Source organism: Dipodomys merriami, unplaced genomic scaffold (genome assembly GCF_024711535.1).
Source record: "Dipodomys merriami isolate MVZ:Mamm:240054 unplaced genomic scaffold, mDipMer1.0.p SCAF_6, whole genome shotgun sequence".
Classification (NCBI taxonomy): Eukaryota; Metazoa; Chordata; class Mammalia; order Rodentia; family Heteromyidae; genus Dipodomys; species Dipodomys merriami.
In genome coordinates, this window is record NW_027206179.1 from 41,077,375 (window position 1) to 41,085,877 (window position 8,503).

The following is an 8,503-nucleotide window of genomic DNA, read 5'->3' on the forward strand; positions in this document are numbered from 1 at the left end:
GACGTTGGCAAAGTCATACTTCTTGTGTGACCTTTTATCTTGTGGCACTAGAGTGCATATTAGACTTAAATAAGTGACTCATTTAAGAAAACAACTAGCTTCTTCTGTCTGGTGTTATTGTTTTCCACAAATCAATATTTCTGCTGCCTTGTTTGAGGTTGTCTCACAAGTGGTTTAACACAGAGGCCCTTGTGGCTACACCCAAGTGGAAGGTGGTTACTGGATGATTGAAAGAACAATTGAACTAATGTGAGTCTCAGAATAGAAGAGAAGAGAATAAAAAAATGACATCTTCCTGCAAGTGATAGAGTGTTCTTATTAGAGTCCATAGGAAGATTACAAATTATCTTTGGGATGCTGTGTCTGTTCATGTTTGAATTGGGTACTGGTTTTTACCTTAAAAATACAGATATTATTCATCATCACACACTTGATTCTTTAGAAAGCTGAGATCTGGCACATCCTATCATGTTTAATATGTGCATAAGTATTTCAGGATTAATATGAATCTTGCTCTTTAGAAAATTATAGAATAAGAGAACATTAGTAACAAGGGCAAAAATGAGAGAGACAGGTATCAAGTAAGAGAGGGAAAAAAGATGGATGAGAGCAAGATGGTGGGAAAGGAAAAGAAATGACATATTTTCCTTTCAAGTCTGTGCCCAGCTCCTATTTGAGTATAGTAATTTGATTCATGCTTATACTCTGTGTCTGATTTATTACTGATTTCATCATGAGTGCCCAGCTCCATTGGCTCCTGCCTATTTGTCTCCAAGGTAGTGAAACCACCATCCACACAATGACTGTACCAGTTGACCCTGTTAGCACTTTTAACTCTCAACTTAAACGTCTCCTTTTGCTAGTTATTTTTAGATTTATTGTCATATGGGATGTGTATGTTGTATAACAATATGATACCTATGGAATGTTGTGCTCTGTGTAAATCAATCACTGTAATAGCATCTCTGGGTGAAACCAGGGGCAGAAAGGACAGTATGAAATGGGGACAGAGAATGGAATAGAGGATCTGGGTAAATAAGACTGAAAGTAAAGGGTGAAAATATAGCTGGGAAAAAAACCACATAGGAATAAACGTTTAAGCACCCATAGAAACACGCTTACGATTAAGTAAGAAATTTATTCTAAAGACTGAGGAGAATTGGAAAACAAATTCTTCTTGGGACTTATATATCTGTACATGGGTTGTAGAAGTGATCTCATTATTAAATCTTACCTCTTCAGAGGCTGTTGCAAATGCATCTCCATTAAGGAAGTCCTTTATGATTATCCAGAGGCAAGGCACAGAAAATCAGAATAATCTGGGGATAATAGAGTCTCTTAGTTTCCAGGAAGTGGCAAAATTTAGTTAAGGTTAAGAATGGAGAGAAATTAAAAAATTAGTCAAAGAAATAGTAGGGTGAGGAAAAAGTTTGAGGTTAATATTAGGCAAACAAAATTTGAAAGTAATCTTCAAACTAATAGGTACATGAAAAAGTGTTATTGCTAATTGTTTATGAGTTATGGGAAAATTGCTGCTAAGTACTTCATGTCTATTGTTCATTTGGTGTATTGGCATTTCTTATTTTTATTGTCTTTTATTAAGTTAATAAGAAGATTTTGTCTTACCACCAATGCCTTGTATTAGAGAATTACATGTAAGATGCATTGCCAAGATACTTTGGTGATTTATTTTACCTCTTCAGAGTAAGTTGATTTAAAAAGAAGACCAGTAATTAAAGGTTAGTCTTAATTATGGAATAAGCTGTGCTTTGTCATTTTCTTCTTGAAACATTTAACAATCATGTTTTCAACTCTCAAACTCTTGTGTTTGGTTTTAAGCAGAATTATAGTAATTGTTTTGGAATTTTTAATTAGATGAATAATAATTGAGGTGATGGCTCTTTTTGCTAATTTCTCAAAGAGTTGACTTGCTACTAAGCAAGCATGAAAGATATTTTCTGTTTCCATTATATTTTTATTATTAATAATTACACCACTTAAGGTTTAAACAGGCTTTAAGAATAAAATGCAATGTCTTAACATGAAAATAATATAAGATTTAACATTGTTCTTTGTCATTAACTGCCTTTATTTAGATTGTATGTTTAACTAATTTCCAAATGAATTACCTGATTTTAAATTCACATTTGAAAACTAAGTGAGACTACAGGTTTTGTATTTATAGCTCTGAAGGTATCACAGATATCTGAATCAAAGTAACCATGGGAACTCCATTGACATTGATCCAAGAATGATTTAAATGAGTTTCTGTTATGTCTATTCTTTTAGTAATTCCAATCTCTTTATCATATATTCACTTAGAGAAAACAGACAAAAAGGGTTTAGTGTGGTACTACACATCTCTAGTCACAGCTACCCAGGAGGCTAAAGCATGAAGATTGTGAGTTAGAATCTAGCTCAAGCAAAATAATAGTGAGACCCCAGTTCAAAAAAACTAAACACAAAGCAAAAGGAGTGAAGCATAGATTCCATGGTATATTGCTTGCCTAGCATCTGAGAGAACCTGAAACAGAAAAAAAGAATCAGAAGTAAAATTGAAATGATATTTCTATTGTTTGCAGATTTTCTTACACCAGAGAATTATACTTAATTAAATATAAATTTAATTATTGCTATACTCCAAATGTAAGCTGATTGTTAAAAATAACTAATTTCATATATTTTACCTAGGTGATAATTACTATTATTCTTTGCATGGAAGCCGAACTTTACTGAGGAACTGTTGTGGAATGGATATATCAATTAAAATACAAATTACAAAAATGAGGCTTGAGTTCTTCAAACTTTAGTTGTATTAAACAACTTCCTATAAGACAAGTTTCAGTAGATCAGCACAAAATTTTCTTAATTTCATTACAGTCTGTAAATTAAAATTAATGAGTCTGACATCCACAATTAACAATGAAAAATGCAGATTGTTATAATTACTTAAGCAATAACATTGCTTTACATAGAAGACTTAAGGTGCTCCACAAATTATTTACAAGTGTTACATAAAACACAAAAAAATGACAATTTCAATTTATTTTGTCAATGCAAAAAAACAAAATCCTTACTAAAACCTTTCTCGTTTGGGAATCTCTCGCCATGCATAATTAAGCAAATTTGATTGCAATTAAGCCTGGCTTCTACAGTAGAGTTTTAATTAATGCAAATCTGGCATCTACATCTATAAGATTAATTTTAGTGAATTAAAAGAAAACAACAAAGCACATTTGAAAGTGCAGTTGTATTGTTGAAAGGACACAATATAAAAGCTGGTTATTTTTCAGCCTTCCATGTGTATAGCCTTTGACTTAGAGTTTAAAGAGGATATTTTACTCATACTTTTTCTTTTGTTTTTAAATGCCTTATTAAGAAGAGTATTGAGATTACACAAAACCATTTCAAAAAGATATCTTTAAAATCCAGTATACCTTACGTGCAAAGAATACATTACATTACATGAACACATACATCTGCCTTTGCAGAATTCGATGCACAAATTATCCATGAATGCACATAGACTTTATTTTTCTTGTCTTACAATATGTAGTGATTACATCTAAAAATTTAAAGTACTAATGAAGTACCATTGGTGTTGTGAGGGTTTTTTGTTTGTTTGTTTGTCGGTTCTGGGGCTTGAACTCAGGATCTGGACTCTGTCCATGAGCCTCTTTGTGCTCAAGGCTAGCTGTCTAATAGGTGAGCCACAGGGCCATTTCCAGTTCTGGAATGGTTATTTGGAGATAAGAGTCACAGGAACTTCTCTGCCAGGGCTGACTTCGAACGGCAATCCTCAGATCTCAACCTCCTAAGCAGCTAGGATTATAGAGAGGTGAGCCATTGGTGCCTGGCAAGTATTCTTTTTAATAGCAGAGCTACTAAAGGGCAATGTGGAATATGAGATTCTATACAGAAATAATTTGTAATATTCTGTACATACTTTATTTTTAAAATATTTTATTTAACTTTTAATTGATTCTTTTCTTTTATGATCCATTTGACAGATACACAGATATCCTAGAATACATATTACATGATTATACTACACTAAAATAAGACATAATTTGAAACAAATGTACAATTTTTGATATTTATGCAAGGGTTTGAATTTGTGACAGGCCTGTCCCTCTAGACCTGATGATATCCCATGTTAGAATAGACCCTGGCTCTGAACCATTTCCTGACCTCTGTGCCCATATATTGCTGGCACTGAAGCAGGTTGCACAGTGAAAGAAAAAAAAGAAAACATTGTATTTTAAGATAGATAGTTTTGATATTGCTATTAGAGGGTTTTTGTTTTTGTTGTTTGTTTTTCAAGTATTGGGTTTTAGAGCCTTGCTTGCTATGTTAGTATTCTACCACTTAGAGACAGGATCTGTTGATTTTCCCTCAAGCAAACTCTTTAAAAAGTGTCAAAATTATTTCCTTTCCCCTTCCCAAATTAGAAAAGTGTATATACAAGATGTAGGGCACCAGAATCAAATACAGTGATAACAGAGATTGTACCACGGGGAAGAACATACAAAGAAACAAACAAAAATCACATAGTATATTATAAGTACAGTTGGGGAGGTGAGGAGGGAAGGGATGGTAGGGGATAAACAAAGGAGGGTGTAACAATGCTCAATAGGAAATAGACTCATTACCTTGCTCATGTAACTGTAACCCCTCTGTACAATAAAAAATATATATATTAAGAAAAAAAAGTGTCAAAGTTGGAAAGAAGGAAAGCTATTACTTTGTAAAATATTGTGAGAATTGTGTGGCTCTGTCCCTACCTGACCACAAATCTGGACCGAGGGAGAACTTGTCTTTTACTCCCTTCCTTGTGCAAGGCCAGGCCTGAGGAGAGAGAGATACTGACACTGGAGACACTGGAGATACTGACACAATAATTAGTATACATACAGGATAATCTTATCAGATGTGCTGAAAAGCTCAAAAACCATGTACAAATGACCATATAAGATCATGTTAAGCATGGTTTCCCTTATTTGCAATAATTAGTACACATATAGGATAATCTTATCAGATGAGCTGAAAAGCTCAAAAACCATGTACATATGACCCTATAAGATGATGTTAAGTGAAATGAACCCCAAGATATGGACACAAGAGGTCTGCCTTTATTGTTATTGTTTTAAATGTACCATGTGATTTTATTTGTTGTTGTTGTTTCCTTTGTATGTTCTTTTCCCTATGACATATCCCCTGTTGTCACTGTACTTGATTTTGGTACCCTGCATCTTGTATATACATTTGTCTAATCTGGGGAGAGGAAGGGGAATAACAAAATGCTGAAACAGGACACAGGATGACTCATTGTAACAAGGATACCCAGAGGACAGTATATTGGAAACAAACTTTACAACTTCGGGTTGGGGAGGGGGCAGGAGGTGATGAGTGTGGAAGGTGGTGGAGGGAAGGGATAGTGGTACAACAAGAAGGAAGGGAGGGAAGTGGTAACAATGATCAACAAGTAATGTACTCATTGCCTTACTCATGTTACTGTAACCCCTCTGTACAGCATCTTAACAATAAAATTTTTTTTAAAAAGAAAAAGAAAAAAAGGTGAGAGGCTGTGATATCGATGGAACAGAGTAGAATCCAGAGAAAATGGAAGAGTTACCAAGAAGCTCTTGCTTCAAGAAACACACAAAGGTGTCTGTGAGGAAGAGAGCTGACTTTGCCCATTTGCAAAGAGAAAATGTTGACTCTAGAAACTCTCCAATGCTTGATGAATTCATTAGTATGTGACATGAAACCAATCATAATGACTTTGCTCACTTATTACCTTTTTCTGGCTCTTCTTCCAATGTAAAATCTACATGTATCTTGTGGGAGAAGAGAGCAAAAGATGAGAATTTTAAAAAGCTAGAAAACAGAAAAAATACTCACTGGCCATTCGTTGGGCATATTGTAGCCAAAATGGTGGCCACAGCTTTGTTTTTAACGGAGATTTAAATTGTAATGATGACTCAGACTACCTCTGACTACTCAGAAGAGATTAAATGACTTGCTTTTTAAATTAGAAGTTGTATTAGCTACACTTTAGTTTTTGGAGTCAGAAAAGTCAGAGATTCAGGTGCAGGAAATACCTGGTTTCATTGGAAGGCTTTGAAGAGATTCTATGTGTATACTGATAGCTGGTTATGTGGAGAAGGTCAAGAGCATGCTAATAATAAGTAAAACTGTAATAGAAAGTAATTGTTGGGCACTTATGTGACAGTTGGATTTCAGTGTCATCTTAACAATGTCTTCCATGGATGTCTTACTAACAAAAGGCTTTAGATATGTATAAGCATATATATGTAATAGTATGTATAGTTTACATTTTTTAACCTTAAAGCTATTTTTGTTTTAAAGTAATGTTTAGATTCACAGTTTATTGCTCAATATACTATGGAGATAACCCGTCTACCCATAACCACCTTTCCCTCAATGGTACCAGTGATGGTATTGCCATCCCACATAATTACAGTCTAATAATGAAGCCAGAAATTTGTCATTGTTTCATATTACTTTTTACCAGTCAAAATGATACTACCTTCCAATATTCTACTTCCCATGCGTTAGTCAATTACACAATTTTTATTTCGGTATTAAATATATTATATTAAACATATAATATGTGCCTATTATCAAATAAAAGTATATATAATATATACCTGTATATATTAAATAGATGTATATATTTAATATATGTATATAATATACATAATATAGCATTCATATTATACACATAATGTTATATATTATATACATATTACTATATGTTCCATATATTATGTATCATACATATTATATTACATATTTTATACATATATTCAATGGATGTTGAATATATACTATAAATATATGTTTATATTCATATTATTGAATATGTATACATACACATATATACATATATGTATACATATTCAATAATATGTAAATTAAATATAAATAATAATACATATGGCATTCATCATCCAGAAGGGCAGAGACTCATATAAATAATAATACATATGGCATTCATCATCCAGAAGGGCACCAGTGGCTCACATTTGTAATTTTAAGTACTCAGGAGGCTCAGATCTGAGGATCATGGTTCAAAGCCAGCCCGGGCAAGAAAGTCTGTGAGACTCTTATCTCCAATTAACCCCCAGAAAACCAGAAGTGGTGCTGTGGCTCAAGTGGTAGAGCACTAGCCTTGAGCTAAAGAACTGAGGAGCAGAGCCCAGGCCCAGAGTTCAAGCCCCACGGCTGACCAAAAACAAATATTGCCAGTCTAAGATATTCCAGGATTTCAGAAATATTAAAAAGTAAAATGTGCATAATAAAATAGGCAATATAACCAATATATTGTAATAAAGATATTTACATAATGATGTAGAAAATAATTGACAGAAAATTTATTTCCTGGGTTGGATGAGATCAGAGACAGTTACAGAGAAACATGGTGTAAGAGTAAGGATTTGAAAAGGCAGTAGGAGTTTGCCAGATGAATAAAGGGAAGAAGGACAGTTGAGGATAGGGACCGTCCTTCTTGTTTTCATATGCTTACGAAAATAAGCTGAGCAGTCTTCATGCATATGCAGTGGTTCATACATAGTGTACGCGGAGGGACAGAGAAGAAGCTGGAAATGAAGACTGGAATTAGTTGGTGAACAGCCATAACACTGCTCTAAAGATGATAGGCATCATTATGTTCTCACTGGGGAGTATTTAAACCAGAGAGTAGCATTAGATTTTTGCAACAGAAAATCATGTGGCACAATAAGAATGAATTACTGGAGAAAGTCTAGGGATTTATTGAACAATTGGCATCAGATTTGCAAAATTTATCATTGACAGGCAATCTTGAGTAAACATTTGTTTTCTTCAGGAAAGTGCTTAAATCAAATAGTTAAACCTCTTTTAAAATAAATGTTTTAAATATACAATATTAAAATAACTTGATTGTTCACTACCACCGGTCATGTGAATTGGGCTCCTCTTGGGTGTTGTAGTATATTATTTAATCATGTATCCAGTAGGCATATCAGAATATCTCATTTTATGTTTTTTTTTAAATTCTCATAGAACTGATCACTGCACCTGCAGAGAAGATAATGTATAATGTATGGGGTGGGGATCAGGACATCAATAGCCCAGGGGAAAAGAGCTGTAGAGTAACTCTGGTAGCCTATGCAAGCACAGAGAGGATCCTTTACGTGGTAGCAACAGATTTAAGAGAAGCCAATGTCTAAAGATGGTTAGGGGCTAAAACTCCAGTTCCTGGAAGTTTGATGATCTGTGGTATAAAGAACTGGAGGAGCAAAAAAGAACCAGTCCAGGGCCTCTAACAAGAGAATCAGGGTGAAAAAATATTCTTTACTAACCTAGGGGGAAACCCAAGAAAAGCAACAAAAACAAACACACTGGAAAAGAAGTTGAAAGAAAGTTTGATTATATGTGTTACTCTGAATATTACTTTGGGACCAGGCTTGGCTATATCAATTTGGGAATTTGTGTA

The 8,503-nt window shown here is 33.9% G+C and overlaps 1 non-coding gene across 1 annotated transcript; it reads left to right on the top strand.

Annotated features, from left to right (window-relative positions):
- Window positions 1–4,101: 4,101 nt before the first annotated feature.
- On the top strand, window positions 4,102–4,235 carry LOC138814359 (small nucleolar RNA SNORA42/SNORA80 family). The gene has a single exon (XR_011367946.1). It is a non-coding gene; the product is annotated as a small nucleolar RNA SNORA42/SNORA80 family (small nucleolar RNA).
- Window positions 4,236–8,503: the final 4,268 nt, after the last annotated feature.